This window comes from Halichoerus grypus, chromosome 9, assembly GCF_964656455.1.
Source record: "Halichoerus grypus chromosome 9, mHalGry1.hap1.1, whole genome shotgun sequence".
NCBI classification, from domain to species: Eukaryota; Metazoa; Chordata; class Mammalia; order Carnivora; family Phocidae; genus Halichoerus; species Halichoerus grypus.
Window position 1 is genome coordinate 47,707,932 of NC_135720.1, and position 15,452 is coordinate 47,723,383.

Sequence of the window (15,452 nt, forward strand, 5' to 3'; positions counted from 1 at the left end):
ATAAATTGGACTAGTACTATATATTGTGATTTTTCTCCATGATTTAATTTTTAAGTTACTGTGTTATATGCACTTAGTTAATACTAAACATGGATAAGGATTCCACTTATAAAAGATGGTCTTAATTTGAGACTCCATATCCATTGGTGGTAAACATTTACATTGTTAAACAGAACTTCCCTGATATTGGAGAGGTAAGAACAAGAATAAAATCATATATTAGATATACACTGTATGTTTAAATATTTAAAAGATATAAACTGAGTTATCACACTTTTGATTAAATTTGTTCAACCCTCCTACTTTTTCAAATATACTTCAATACCAAAAGAGAATTTGTGCAAGGCTCAGATTTTTATACATTGAAAGTTAAGAAAATATGAAAGACAACTGAATTTAATTAGTTTTGCACATGTTTAAGTATTCTATTTATGATTCAGATTTTTTGATGAGTAATAATATAAATACATAACTTACTTATTTCAGAACATTTCAGTTCTAATTATATTGCTATAATAAAAAATTTTAAGTTATTTTTGTGTATTGACAGTAATGATCTAAAGGATTAGAAGTATATACATTGAATACATCATAGTCAGGATATAAATTAAAGTAAATGTAAAGTATTAAAAATAGTTTTCATATATGATTTTAAGAAAGTATATTTTTCTTCTAAAATATTAAGTTTATCTAATTAAAATTAAAGGCAAATGCACATTTTAAATTTACGTATATGAAATGTATTAAAATTATTTAAATATTTTACATTTTATTTTAAAAATTTTATTTAAAAAAGTTAATTGAAGCTTGTTAAGTATTTTTTTGTTGTTGTTAAAATACTCAACATTCAGTACCCATCTAGTTTCCAATGTAGAGTCAATATTGTGCCTTAAGCATGTTATCTGACCACATATATACATATTTAAGGATAACAGGAATTATTTAATATTGCTAAACTATTGCAAAAGTTACCACATGCAACTTTTGTGTAGGGTAACCTAACCTACAAGTACCTTAAAACCACAAATTGGGACATAAAAGAAGCATAAAAGGATGCTGTCAGCACTCCTGGGAAATAATATTTCATTATGCAAAAATTCATTGCATTTATGCTGAAAGGAAGGATTTGGTAAGTTAATTCATTTGTCTTTTTTCTTAATGTGTTCGCCTCCGAATCATCTCCGTACTTTGAAGCAACGTGTACCTCTCATGGCACACTTCATGGACTTTTGAGGATATGGAGCAAAAGATGTGATGAAGCGTTTCCCTGGGGCTTGAATAGTGTTAGTCAGGAAAGCAGGTATTTAGGGATTCAGGTGTAGTTCAGCTTCCAGAACTGAGTTCTGCATCCTGAGTGACAGAGGCACTCATGTTTTCCTTTATGCAGTTTTGTTTTCTGTTTGTAACATGCAGAGTCCTTTAAAATATAGGGCCCAAAGCAGGGGCCCTTCTTGCTCAGGTTTCAGGCCAGAGTTTTTTCTTTTGTTTGTTATTAAATATGATGCAGTGGGCTTAAGAAATCAGTTTGGGAATCCAACATACAGTCATATTCAGTCAAGACATATATTAATGATGGAAAAGGTCAAACTCACTGAAACTTGGATTTCCTTTAGGGAAAAGAAAAAAGGAATTTTGGTTTGCTTCATAGATACTATTATATGATTTGCATTTACGTAAAGTAAAATTGACATGTTTTGGAGGTAAATGGGGTTTGTGCATAGAACGTGGACATTTACAATTAATATTTGTAGATCAATACTGCGCACCTTCCTGTTGAAGATTACCCTATGTGATCTTGAGAAAATTCTCCTGAAAGAATTCTGTGCACTTTGCAAAAATTTTGTAAAGTGATGTTTTGATTTAATTATTGATAATTAACATGATGCTAATTATATCTATGAATTATAATTCTGCTGAGGAAAAAAACCATATTTTTATGTGAAGGACAAAAAAAGGAAAGAGGAAAAAAATAGAAAGCATGCTAGCAAGCCAAATGGCAAAAGTCTGGCAACTTATAAATCTGCCAGATATGTCCTGCTGCTTTACAGTGTGGCCACTTGCCAAATAGCTCTGCATTGCATCCTCAATAGGTTTGACAAGAGGAAGTGCAAAGGGACTTCACTGTAATGCTAGGGCTCAATTAATAAACACTCGTTTGGAAAACCTTTAATTGTTTAAATTGAGTATCCTGTCTGGTGGAATGTGCAGTCTTATAGCTTAACAAGAACAGAGCTAATTCTGATGAGACATCTTAAAATACTTGTTTTAAAAACATCTCTTATTTATTAATTGCATGCTTAGGACTCATATTTTAGACAAAGGGCAAATAAAGTACAAGTCCTAGAGGGTTGGGTTAGTAATAGAGCATAAGCAGAAACTCCTCCTCTATTCCACATTTGAAAATTTATGATTTGGGGTTTAAACCAAATGAATTTTTCAGGAGTAATGCTTCCATCAGAGTCTAGTGTGCTTCCATTATTCCTTAAATCAGTTACATATAAGGTTATCCAAATGTCCAAAGTAAACCATATTGTCCTGTTGTTTTCATAATCATAAGTTAAGAGACATCCTAAGTGAGGGGGAATAAAAGCTTTACAGAATTAAACACTGGAGGGAAAAAAAAACCAAGAAAAATTATACAAAATATCCAAAGGAAATACACAGGACAATAGAAATGTTTAACCTAGAATCATGAAATATCTGTGATGGATGTTAACTTGGAGATGATTTAATCCAACTCTTAATTTTAGATATGAACTAAATGAGGGTTTAGTAATTCTAGTCTACTGCTATTTTTAGTGCAGTTTGTAAACTTTGATGTTCATTAGAAACATCTAGAGAACATGTTAAAATGCTGGTTTAGAGTCCCAGTGATTCATGTGTTTGGAATAGAGTAGGAGAAAGCCATATTTTCAATGGATGTCCTAGGTGACTCTCAGGCAAGTGATCCATAAGCCTGAGGTTTAGAAACTTTTCAGGACCCCATGTAACTCCACTGCATAGCAGACAGTACTAAAGGTCATGAAGGCTAGGAGGAAGATGGCTGAACCAGTAAAATGTAAGCATGCAAGAAAATAAGCATATTAATGTTACTCAACTGCCACACCCTGCGAAAAAGGAGTGAAGGGCAGTAATTCCAAATATGACACCAATGTTTCCATTTTGACCCTTGAGGTGGGACGCTTCCATTTCCAATACACACTCAGCACCATTCCCCATTGTCTCCTTTATTTATCACTTTCTATGTGTATTAATGAGTGTGTGTTAATATCTTCCCCATCCCTCAACATCGTGGACTCAACATCATGGACTCCTTTCAAGGAAGCAACTGTCTTACTTTTTCACCTGTTCTTCACCTCTCTCCCCTCACTCCCAGAACTGTTTACAGAAGGGTGTTTCATAAATAGCATACTATGGAGAAGACCTGCTCTCAGAATTTTTCTCTCAGCATGTCTTGTTACCAAAAAATCAGATACCTTTCATGTTGAAATTGAACAGAACTAAATACACCCACACTCTGGTGGTCTGGGAAGATAGTTCTAAAGGCAGGGGTTTGAAAGCCTCCACCAAAAAATTTCTAGAACTGATACAGGAATTCAGCAACATTGCAGGATATAAAATCAATGTACAGAGGTCTGTTGCTTTCTATACACCTACAATGAAGCAGCAGAAAGAGAAATCAAGGAATCAATCCCATTTACAATTGCACCAAAACCCATAAGATACCTAGGAATAAACCTAACCAAAGAGGCAAAAGATATGTACTCTGAAAACCATAGAACACTTATGAAAGAAATTGAGGAAGACACAAAGAAATGGAAAAATGTTCTGTGCTCAAGAACAAATATGGTTAAAATGTCTAGACTATCCAAAGCAATGTACATATTTAAAGCAATCGCTATCAAAATAACACCAGCACTTTTCACAGAGCTAGAACAAACAATTCTAAAATTTGTATAGAACCAGAAAAGATCCTGATTAGCCAAAGAAATGCTGAAAAAGAAAACCAAAGCTGGTGGCATCACAATTCCAGATTTCAAGCTGTATTACAAAGCTGTAATGATCAAAACAGTATGGTACTGGCACAAAAACAGACACATAGATCAAAGGAATAGAATAGGGAGCCCAGAAATGGACCCACAACTATATGGTCAATTAATCTTCGACAAAGCAGAAAAGAGTATCCAAGAAAAAAAGGACAGTCTCCTTAACAAATGGTGTTGGGAAAATTGGACAGCCACATGCAGAAGAATGAAACTGGACCACTTTCTTACACCAAACAAAAATAAATTCAAAATAGATGAAAGACCTAAATGTGAGACAGGAATCCAACAAAATCCTAGAGGAGAACACAGGCAGCAACCTCTTTGACCTCAGCTGCAGCAACTTCTTCCTAGACAAGGGAAACAAAAGCAAAAATGAACTTTTGGGACTTCATCAAGCTAAAAAGCTTCTGCACAGCAAAGGAAACAATCAACAGAACTAAAAGACAACCAATGGAATGGGAGATGATATTTGCAAATGACATATCGGATAAAGAGCTAGTATCCAAAATCTGTAAAGAAGTTATCAAACTCAACATCCAAAAAAGGACATCTTAACTAAAAAATTCAGTTAAGAAATGTTCAGAAGACATGAACAGACATTTCTCCAAAGACAACGTACAGATGGCCAACAGACACATGAAAAATAGACACATGCACATCACTCGGCATCAGGGAAATACAAATCAAAACCACAATGAGGTGTCACCTCACACCAGTCATAATGGCTAAAATGAACAACTCAGGAAAAGACAGATGTTGGTGAGGATGCAAAGAAAGGGGAACCCTCTTACATTGTTGGTGGGAATGCAAACTGGTGCAGCCACTCTGGAAAAAAAAGTATGGAGGTTTTTCAAAAAAAGTTGAAAATAGAACTGAACTACCTTACAACCCAGGAATTGCACTACTAGGTATTTTTCCAAAGGATTCAAAAATAGTGATTTTAAGGGGCACCCCAATGTTTATAGCAGCACTATCCACAATAGCCAAAATATGGACTGAGCCCAAATGTCCATCAACTGATGAATGGATAAAGAAGATGTGGTATGTGTGTATACACACACACACACTGGAATATTACTCACCCATAAAAAGAATGAAATCTTACCATTTGCAACAACGTGGTTGGAACTAGAGTGTATTATGTTAAGCAAGAGAAGTCAGTCAGAGAAAGATAAATACCATATGATTTCACTCAGATGTGGAATTTAAGAAACAAAACAGATGAACAGAGGGGAAGGGAAGGAAAAATAAAATAAGATAAAAACAAAGAGGAAGGCAAATCATAAGAGACTCTTAACAATAGGGAACAAATTGAGGGTTGCTGGAGGGGAGGTGGGTGTGGGGATGGGGTAACTGGGTGATGGGCATTAAAGAGGGCACGTGTTGTAATGAGCACTGGATGTTTATGAAAGTGATGGATCATTAAATTCTACCCCTGAAACTAATACTACACTGTATGTTAACTAACTAGAATTTAAATAAAATCTTGAAAGGAAAAAAAAAAAAGTAGGAGTTCGTACTTGAGAAGATTATCAGTGAATGTTGAGGTGGATGATCAAGGCTAGAAAAACTTGTAGATCAGTGCTTCCAGGTAGGATTTGAGGGCAACTAGTGAGGCCTTCCATCCAAATGTGTAGCCTCTAACATATTTGTTAATGCCTAATATTCATTACTTTGAGTTAAGGCATTTCCCTTGTTAAAATCCAAATAATCTTGGGAAAGAGAACATGTATCACCAGTAATGATATATGGTATGTGATCACCAGTAACAGACAGCTGTTAGTGCATCAATAGTAGGTAATAGATGGGTAAAAGTAATAGTAAGTAATAAATATATACCAGTAAATAATGAATAAGTAAACAAATGTTTGCTGAGGGCAACTGAAGTTTCCCAGTTTTTAGAAGACTAAAGATTAAATCCAACAAGCTGTAGCCTAAAGTAGTAGATGTCTCAGGGTGGAGGAGTGGAGGAAGAGCTCAGTAAGGTGGCATAGAGGAGAAGTGTGCTGTTCTTAGCACTTTTTCTACTGGCACATAATTAATGGCACTTACCCAGTTAAGGATATAGATAAGTGAATAATGTCAATTTGGGCTTTACATTATCTCTAGAAAAATATCACCCACAGAGCAGGCACCTGCACGATCCTTCTCCGCCTCCTGGGAGGAGCCCCAGGTGAGTGGAATTAACAGAGATGGATGGGTATCCATGAAAATAACTCTGCATTCATTTGAATATGTTTTGTCTGATTTATTTATAGCACCACATCTATCTGTTAGCAGAAGGAAAAGAGCTAACTGAATGCATTTTTGTTTAGGGTAACAGAGAAGAGGAAACAACGCAACAACAGTTATGTTTACATTTTCCATTTTGTAGAAGTATCCCAATAATGAAATGGCCACAGTAAGTGATCTTTCTATACCCAGTTACTGCCAAAACCCAATTTTTTTTAAATGTATAAAATGTGGGTAATGATATTCCCCTAATAAAGTTCTTGAGGTAATTAATGAGTTAATATCTGTAATAGTAGCACCGTTCCTTGCTCAAGGTTAGAGTTTAATCAATGGTCACTATGATTATATGTGCACTGTAAATAATGAACAATAACAAAAACAATAGTGGTTGCCCACATTCCATAATACTTTATTGAGTTCTTTAGACCATAAATAAAGGAAACATGCTTCAGATTCTATGAACAAGATTCTTAGGATTTTCGAATATGTGGGCAATTAAAATGTTTGCATCTTAAGCAAAGAATAGAACAAATGAGTATTTGTGTTATTTTAAGAAAGAGTTATCTAATTAATACTAATTAGCCTTACTGGGAAAGTCGAAGGCTAGGTAAAGAATTCAAACAGCCTTCAGGTGCAATCACATCTTAAAATCCACTGGTCATGGGGCACCTGGGTGGCTCAGTCGTTAGGCGTCTGCCTTCGGCTCGGGTCATGATCCCAGGGTCCTGGGATCGAGCCCCGCATCGGGCTCCCTACTCTGCGGGAAGCCTGCTTCTCACTCTCCCACTCCCCCTGCTTGTGTTCCCTCTCTCGCTGTCTCTCTCTCTCTGTCAAATAAAATCTTTAAAAAAAAAAAAAAAAATCCACTGGTCATAAGCTGAACCTGAACTCTGGTTTTGGTAGGCAATGAAAAAGTCTCTGTTCATCTTTAGGACTTGTAATATATGAATGGTCATAAATAAGCTAGACATTTGAAATAAAAAAATTAGTTAAAACTATTCTTAGATAAGTATATAAGTAGTTTAAAATTATTATGCAAACTAAAAGATTTATATGTCTTACTTTCAGCTGAGTTTGGGTTTTTTCCCCCTGTAATCAGTAATTAGAAATTTTATAGATAGATCTCATAAATACACTTATTCTTTTCTGTAAGCCTTACTTCTGTGGAACATATCCATGGAAAATCACTACTATATAATTCTTGAAACTGGGGATTTTTTTTATTGCATTTGCTGTAGTGGGAAATGCTCTGAGCTCTGGATCACAAGGCCTGTGATTTCATTAACATTCTGTATCTAATACCAGGAGGCACCAGGAAAGTTCCTTACACTGAGACTCATTTTTTTTTTTTTTAATTTTTAAAATGAGAGATATGGTTCCTATCTACTTTACAAAGTCAAATGAGATCACAAATGTGGAATGCTTTGAAAAATCTATGAAATGTGGTAAAATGGAAAGTTTACATGAATGTTACTACACTCTTGCTCAGCCTCTGCTATTCCAGTTACTGTTCCAACAAAACCTAATAGGCAGACTCTTTGCTGCCTAATGTTCAGGAACGGATCCCCCCAAGCCTAACAAATGCATCACAAAGCTCGATGCATATTGGGATCCTCTTGCTTTGTATGCCACTCAACAGAAATAGTTTGGTCCACAAGCTGATTACCATCTTCCTCTTTACATGTCAAAATCTGGCCCTTCGAAGCCTTCGAAGCCTTCGAAGCCTTCCCTGTGTGTTTCAGCCTCAATTGCCTCAATTTTCTCTGAATTCTCTTTACTTTACTTAGTGCAACTTGAGGTCCAAATTGTTTTTCCATTGCTTTGTGTCCAAGCAGACTTTGGATCTGAGGGTAAAGACTGTATCCAATGTATGCATTTTACACCCAACAGAATCTAACAGAGTGCCTGGCATCCAGTAGGCAAGAAGCAGGCCTTTATTGGTTGATGACGATAGGTTGCTGGATTTGAAATCTCACAGCATACAACTTCTACTAGTAGCTAGAGAGGCAAAGGAATGTTGGGGCAATTGGAGGACAGGAGATGAGGCAAAGGCAAATTGAAAAAACTAGGTTTAGATGATGAATGAGAACTACAGTGGAAGATTAATTCAAATCCAAGGTCAAATTCAAGGAAATGTACTGAATAGGAGATTTTTAACCAAGAAATAATGTATAATTTTATTAAACTTCAATTTAAATCGGTTTTCTAGCAATAATGTATCAAAGATGCAGCCAGATATGTGAAAAGAATGAGAAGGGTCTGGAAAAATGCTTTCTATGAGCTCCAATTTAAGAGAAAAGATGTGGTTTTCTGTTAAGCTATAGGTAGGGTAAGGGTAAAAACTCTACTGATGATACTTAGATTAAGAAAGATGGAGCAATTCTGGGATTTAAATTTTGTGCTTTTTTTTCCTCCCTCAATATCAGAAGTTACAAATGGAGGACAAGCATATTTACCAATACTCCTTAAAAGAACCCAAGAGTGCTGAAAAAATGAGTAGTGACAGATCCCAGGAAATATTTCTATGATTGCTGTACAATTTGCAAGGGCTGTGCATGATCTCTGTAATTCATAAGTAAACAGAGAAATCATGCTGGGTTCTTTTACTTTCTATCAAGCTCATCAAAGTAAGTAGAATAAAATGAATTGCAGAGACATATTTTTGAGGAGAGATTTTTGAACAATATGAGAAAGCAGAATGCAAGTAGGTAGCCATGGTGTGTTTTTGTTGTTGTTGTTGTTTTTTAAGGAGTGGGGAGTCAAACAAATAGTCTTCAGTTTTCCTTCTAAGAAAAAGTTGAATTCTAATGGATCTTAGACTACATATCATCTTTTGGGGGCTATTATTTTTTATGTGGATAGTTGATAGAATGACATTTTCCCATTGAATCTAGATAAGAATAGGCCAAAACTGTAAGTGTTTTCAGAAGTTGGAAGTCACCAAAAACATACTGCAGTAGAGAATGTAAGAGAAAAAGTATGTTTAAGTCATGGGGAAAAAAAAAAAGATACAGCAGTGACATTTTGAAAGGGAATGGGGTGTCATTAAAAATTATTTCATGATAGAGAAACATTCCATTGGCTTTGATTCTTACAGCAGATTCTCTTTCCTACCAAAGTTGGTGTTATCATTGGGCTAAGTAATGTGCAGGTAAATTCTTGCTCTTTTCATACTTAAGTTCCAACCAATCTCAGGATTTGTTTTCACATGTACTATAAATCAGTAGAGTAAAAGATACACATTAATAAATAACTTGAACCTTCTACACTTGGAGATTGGAGATTTGAGCCAGCTGAAAAAAAAAAACGCATAAGCCAGTCCAAACTTGGTGGATATCTCTTTTATCTCCTTAAGTAAATTTTGCCAACTGCCAAATAGAAAAATTCTAATTTATTAATGCTTGAATGAATAATTCACTCTCAGACACTGAATGATCCAAAACAAACAAATCAGTTTGTATATTTAGTTATATGAACTTCTAAATGTCTTGCTTCATAAATCTAATACTTTGCTGAAGTTAAAAAAAGAAGTGTTGACCTCTAAGGGCCCCACCATTAATTAGCTCCCACTACAGACATCACGTCTTCCCATTATTCTCCAGGATTTGTCTCCTCCTTATGGCACCGTACGTATTTGACCAGCTTTTTCCCTGTTATGTCTGTAGGACTCTTCAGTAGGCATTCACTGACCTTCAGTATGGTCTCAGTAAGTTTTCCTAGGATATTCTGCTCTTTCTGTAAAGATGTTCTGTAAATATTTATTTTCTAATATAAATCTGTGGTAGATAGTAATGTATTCAACTTTGCTAATGAGAAGATTGAACCTCAGGCAGGTTGATTCGTGGACAAGATCACTTCAATCCCAAGTGCCGCACTCTCTTTTGGGGTGGGGGGCTGGGCTTGCTGTTCTTTGCCACTTCTCACCCTGCTCCATGAGCATCTAGCAGGCTGATATTCTCCCTGGTTTCCCCCTGAGAGATGCTTAGAGATGTTTTGTCTGACTCCCTGGCCTGAATTGGAACCTCCTGATACTCTCTTGTTTGCCTGAAACTTTTCCCTCAGCATTTATAACAATTTGGGATTTTGCATGTGTGTGATAACGACGTATGTGTTGTGAACTGTGCTCTAAGCTCCGTGAGGGTAGGGGTGGTATCTTTTTCTCTCTCACTGCTGCACGGCCACTGCCCACCGCAGACACACCTGCAGAGTGAGCAATAAACATGGTAAAAGAATGAATTAAAGTAAGATTCCACCCCAAGTCTGTAAGACTCCAGAGTTAGGGATTCACTCATTGCAGCAGTGGTTGCTGGGTTTCCACAGCAATCTTCGTACATTAAGTTTTTTTTTTTTTTAAGACTTTATTTATTTATTTGACAGAGCGAGAGAGTGAGCACAAGCAGGGAGAGCGGCAGGCAGAGGGAGAGGGAGAAGCAGACTCCCCGCGGAGCAGGAAGCCCGATGCGGGGCTCGATCCCAGGACTCTGGGATCATGACCTGAGCCGCGAAGGCAGCCGCTTAGCTGACTGAGCCACCCAGGCGCCCTCTTGTACAAGAACTTTTAAGTCCTGGGAGCTACATGTACGCTATCCTGTATCCTATATGCCATACTGTCATATTGAAACTAGATTAGAAGCTAATTTACAGCACGTTCCATAGTTTACATTTCTAGGAACTGAAGCATGCAGTTGGTTGGTCCTCAATAAATGCTTACTGATTGAGACCTGATCCTAAAGTTTAACCTATTACAGTGCATTCTCTATTTTGCTAAAGCCATATTGCTATCACTGTTCCTTGGCATGCTTTGTTCTTCTGTTACAATGACTGACAACCATAATCCTGATTATGCCACTAAGCTATACTTGTGTTAATATTTCGTTTTTTCTTCTTTATTCCCAGACATTTGCAGTGATCAAGCTTTCAAATCCTTGGAAAGCTGAACTGCACTATTTGTGGCGGGCTCCATATTTTTCTTAGGTACCACACGGCTCTTAAACAAATACAGAAATTCAGGGCACTCAGATTGAAAAATGAACGCTTTCCACATTTAAAAGAGAAAGAGTTACATATTTTTGGAGTTACATACATTCCGTACCCCCTTTTATAAGATCCAGAACCCATGGCTGGGCACAAAGCAGATTTTATATTATTCTGCTTGTGGGTCTTTGTTGCTTTTTTTTTTTTTTTTCACCCTCCCACCCCCACCCTGTCCCCTCCGCTCTTTTTGTTCTTCGTAGTTTTGTGCTAACTTCAGAGTTGCAGGCATGTCATAGATCATAGATTTATATATATATGAGCTAAGAGCAGGAATGCTAAAATGATTTCTTTCTCAGGCCTTAAAGATAGATGGTGGGTCAAGACACTTGAGTTCATAGCCAAACATACTAAGGCACAGAGCAACATGGCAGTAATTTGAGTTGTGAGTGCCAAAAGTGCTTGTTCAGCACTAACAAGAAATTGGAGAACACGATCAGTATAATCTCATATTCTTACTAAACTTAAAAAAAAACACAGAGTAATGCCAAGTTTATGACATGAACTGACAAGACCAAAAAACCAAACCAAAACAAAACAAAACCAAAAACAAGACACACACAACTCAGTTTTTCTAATCCTTCATCTTCTGTTTGCAGGCACATGAAAGAATAAAAATAAGCCCCATGGCATGAGTTATAGATGAAGTATCTGCTGTTAGCTTGGAATTTCCTGGCATTTTTCAGTTTGTGACATAGACTTGATGTGATTAAACAAAGGTTTTTCTCCACATTTAAAATTCCTTTTTTTTTTTCCAAAGCTGAATCTAATACACTCTAACTTTTTTTTTTTTTTTTTTAAATGGGAGCAGATTCCTCTGTTTTCTGAGCTGGCTACCAGACTCTGAGGAATAAATGAAGAGTAAAGCTCTGTTCTGCTAGAGGCGAAGAAAGCAGGCTGCCACGTTTGCCTTTCAGAATTGCATATTATCCCCTAGCTCCTCAGAGGCAGAGCCCCTGTTCCTCCACAGGATGAGGCTGGGGCAGAGGGTAGCTTCCCTTGAATGGGATTTTTTTTGGACTCACTTGGAGGAGTCCCCTGAGGAAGCACAGCCTTGGGGTCAAGCTCACCCGATGAGCCACAGCAACACTCTTTCCAAGCAAGAAGGAAAGGGAATCAGAGGGGTACTTCTTACAGGGAGGTACAGGATTGTCAAAATTGCTATTGTCATTTTCTTTTTCCTAAAGAAAGAGGTGGACTAGAGAAATGGGGGGATGGGGGAGGTAAACTGAGTGAAGCTGTAAACTGTCCTGGGAACCTCCTAGGTATACCTGGGTCTGTGTCCTAGGGCATCAGGGATTCTCTGCATCCTCGGTATTTTTGTGGGATGGGTCAGGTAGGGATGGGTTAAAGGGCCAGCCTGATATGCAAAGCCCTTTACCTCTAAGGTAGTGATTGTCACCATCACTGAGGGGCAAGAATTAGACTAGGGCATCAGGGCCTGAGCGAGCAACCAGCAACAAATACTGGGTAAGGGAGAAGAAGATCAGACAAAGCTTACCCCAGGCCTTCTTTCCATAGAGGAGAGTGAAGGGAGCCAGGAATTTCTCCTTGCTTTCCTTTAGCTGCAGTGGTCTTGAACATGCGGTGAAGGTAAGTATGTGATCTCAACTGTTCTGGAAAAGGCCCCCTGCCCCTAAACTGTCTCACTGCAGAAATACCACCACTTACAAATTATATTTGCAGTAGTCAATAATTCTTTAGTAACAATTTTAATAATAATTAATGATAATAAATTTAATTATCACTGAATAATAATTCAGTAAATAATTCTGGTGAGGGTTAGAAGAAGGGGATTCATATCTCAGGGTAGATTCATTTAATAAAATTATTTTCTCTACCTGTAGATCAGCTCTATGAAGGAAAGTAAAATATGGATTGATGGAAGGCTCAGATTTGTTTCGGTGGCCTATGGCTGGGAACTTGAAGAATTCTTGTCCCAGTGATATGACCATGCATACATCACCAAGCTTCCTGGGGCTCAGAATATGTGTTTGTGTAACATAGGTGTGTGCATACAAGTGAATTTGTTGGCCAACTCAGATGATCTCTAAGGTTCTTTCCAGGCCTGATATTCTATACCTTAATGGGAAACTGCTTTTTGAGAAGGGGACAGGGCACTGGACATCATGTGGGCAGGGAGCTTTGGAGTAGTCTGAGTGTTTAAAATATGCAGTTTTCTGGGGCACCTGGGTGGCTCAGATGGTTAAGCATCTGCCTTCGGCTCAGGTCATGATCCCAGGGTCCTGGGATCGGGCCCTGCATCAGGCTCCCTACTCCTTGGGAGCCTGCTTCTCCCTCTGCCTCTCTCTCTCTCTGTCTCTCATGAATAAATTAAAAAAAATAAATAAATAAAATAAAATATGCAGTTTTCTATTGATAAAGACCTTATTTCCCTAAAAAACATATTTTTGATTGGAATCTATACATATTTATGTATGAAACATGTTTCTTTGGATTTATTATTTGCAAAGAAATACCATTCACAGCACAGTTCGATGTGTGTGTGTGTTATTTGGTCATTATCTTGTTGTGGCTCTTCTAAAGCCTATCCCACTTATAATGTAAATTTTTACTAGTTAATTCACAAATTCTTGACTTTATAGGCTTAACAACTATAGTTAAATACATATTAAGGCACATTAAAACCTTACATTAAGAAAAACGAAATGAATTGAAAATTGTTTTGCACGAAAATAAACTTTTTTTTTTTTTTTGGCAATTGGTTTCACCAACCACTAATTTTTCTGAATACTTATAAACCATCTATTCAATAAGGAAATTATGTACGAAAATGTTACATCAGGAACTGCAGGGTGATTTGAGAGTGTAAGCACCACCGATCATATGGTTCTTGATACAGCTCAAACAGATTAGTATAAATGCTGTGCTAAAAAGTGCTAGAATTGGTTTAAGGCCATGCTCTCATATTTAGCCTATAAAAGCCTATCAAAATCCCTAGAATACGAAACCTGGAAGTCTACAGAAGCAGCCCATTTAACAACACCATCACAGACAATCTTTAACTCTGTAAAATGTTGATAGCATTAAGGCATTAGCCATGGAAAAATAATTGCAGCTTCCCCTAGTAGCTTTAGAAAATGATGGGCCTGGAAGAGTAATAGACTCTATCCCGAAGGAAGTGAAGTGGGAAGGTAGAGCAGTTTTTCGGAAGAGCAGAATAACTTGGCAGTGAGATATCAAAGGTGGCAGGAGTCAGAATTAGTCACTCCCTTTTAAAGTTTCTAAAGTGCTTTTCTTGGGGGCCTGTTAGAGCAATTGCCAAAGATCTCACGTATAATACATTCAGCTATGGATGTGACCATCTCTCCAATCCTCTGATGGCTCCTCACGCAAGGGAACAGGGTCATTTATTTCTGTACCCTCCGTAACTACTGTTCCCGCGATTGCAGTGCTGATCACTGAAACCATTTGTGTCTTTATGCCTCTGAACTGTCTTGCCCGACTGCTTGAAATTTTCACTCTCAAGTATAGTAATTGTCTCAGACTTGACATAGCCACACACAACTCTTGCTTTCCACCTCTCCCTCTCCCAGGTCTGCTGGCTCCACATTGCTGTCATTGTCATAACTGTCCACCTAGTTTCCAGTCCAGCCCCCAGAAGCTATCCTTGAATCTTTTGGCCATTCACTCCTTGTCTTCCAATTCTTCAGCACCACCTGCAAAACTTGTTCTGAAACCCCCTACTCTTCTTCATTTCTAATGGTCACTTTAATTCAAGCCAGCTTGACCATTTGGGGAGCACGTTCCAGCTTCCACACTTGTCTCTGTTGGAGCCCAAATCAGTCTCCAGGTAGCAGCCGGAGTAATCTTTTGAAAAGTTAGATCTGAGTATGTCACAACTGTTCGAAATCCTCCACTGGATTCCTATTGCACTTAGAATAAAATCCCCAATTATTTCTGAGGTTACAAAGCCTTGCCTGCCCTGGCATGTCTTATTTCCTCGACTTCTTCTTGTACCACTCTGCTCATCACTCACCATGGTTCAGCCACCCAGGCCTGCTGTCTCTCCTTGAACACAAGATTTGGTCATGGACTTGTCCTTTCTTGAGCAGCCAATGCTGTGCTCCGAGGGGCCTGGCTCCTTCATGTCAGTCTGGTGTCAGTCTAAGTGTCTATTTC

At 37.5% G+C, this 15,452-nt stretch overlaps 1 long non-coding RNA gene across 1 annotated transcript in view; it reads left to right on the forward strand.

The window, feature by feature from the left end:
- Nucleotides 1-15,452, forward strand: part of LOC118524503 (uncharacterized) — an 82,932-nt gene that overhangs the window by 50,790 nt on the left and 16,690 nt on the right. Inside the window, exon 3 of the long non-coding RNA XR_013440909.1 lies at nt 6,362-6,447. This is a non-coding gene — a long non-coding RNA (uncharacterized LOC118524503). The remainder of the gene's footprint in view (nt 1-6,361; nt 6,448-15,452) is intronic.